The sequence below is a fragment of the Hemiscyllium ocellatum genome, unplaced genomic scaffold, assembly GCF_020745735.1.
Source record: "Hemiscyllium ocellatum isolate sHemOce1 unplaced genomic scaffold, sHemOce1.pat.X.cur. scaffold_212_pat_ctg1, whole genome shotgun sequence".
NCBI lineage: Eukaryota > Metazoa > Chordata > Chondrichthyes > Orectolobiformes > Hemiscylliidae > Hemiscyllium > Hemiscyllium ocellatum.
In genome coordinates, this window is record NW_026867979.1 from 913,964 (window position 1) to 915,456 (window position 1,493).

Sequence of the window (1,493 nt, forward strand, 5' to 3'; positions counted from 1 at the left end):
TCGTTGTCCACAACTATCTCCGACAATTTGTTTGTCATATACACATTAAAATATTGTCAGGCCAGTGTGGAACTTAATCATTCTTGTGCAATAAGTAACCTATCGGGGTCTCCATTTTAATTTTATGATTTTATCTTTAAGTTAATAACGTTCAACAATATATTCTGATTCATTATCTCTGTGTGTGCATGTGTATGTGTGTGTATATATCTCTGTTGTACGTCCATTAGCCTTTCAGGACGGAACACCTCTGCCTGTTCAGGTTTTTCCTGCACTGTCACATCAAACAGGGTGTCAGTTCACTGAGCATCAACTCATTTGTCTTTTTCGTTCGTTTTTCCTTCCTGCTGTAACTTATGAAAGTGGGATCTTGTTACTACACAGTCTGGAAAAAATCCTGGGTAATTTTCTTTTAACTCACCAATTCCCTAGTCAGCCTTTGGCTTCTCCACCACAAGGGGTGCCTATCCCATCTCGCCTCCTGTTAAATCGTTCCCAAGAACAAACTGTATTCCAGGAACTGACACTCTGTTACTCACTGTGGTAAACTATTGTGAGCTACTGTTCGCTTTGTAGAGTGTGATCGTCCCTTCTCCCAATTTCTATCCCTCACAGGATGAAATTCTTGCCAGAGGCTAAATTTCATCACATGCCACAATGCATATTTGCCTGCCATTTCTGCCATGCTTCTCACTTATGAATTTTCTATTCATTCACTTGAATTCTTACTATCTCTGGAAGTAAGTCTTTTAAAATCTCCAACAGAGTAATCTTCCTTCAAGTCTCACAGGTCTTATCCATTTTTAAGGCCAGCACCCACCTGTCAAAATGATTGTGGTTAATTCTTTCAATCTCAATGTAAGTCTGACCTGGTTCCTCTCTATTTTTCTGAACTTCTGTCTATATGCTTCCAGTACGAATTCATAACCAATCAAAGTAGCCAATTAGACATATTGATCATCTCTTGATCCCTCATCTGACAGTGCTGCACATCTCTCACCAGCTGTGCCCACCAGCTTAGTCTTAAGTAGCATTACCCACAAATTCACTGGACACGTCATCTGCCTAGTTATTTTTCCAAACGAAATAAAAAAACGTTTTGACATTTTTCTCACCGAAATATGACAAGTTACTAACCTGGTTGTATACATCCCTACGTTCTCCCTCCATCTCCATCCTGTTCATTTAACTTTCTTGTCTATTTCCCAACTTCTGAATTTCAATTCCCCTCTCTCTTTCTTTTTCCTGTCTTTCTCTTTCGTCTCTCTCTGTTTCTGTTCCTTTATTTATCTTCAAACTCCAGGTGCCACATTTGCAATTTAAGTTTTTATAACCCTACTGCAGTTGCCCATTTCTCTGATCCATCAAAGTGCTTAACCAACTCCATTACAATTCCAGCTTCCCTTTTCTCCCTGGTTACACCCAATTCCAACCTATTGGCTCATTCTAAAAAAATGTCCTCCTTCTGTCTTTCTGAACTTCCTTTGAAAATT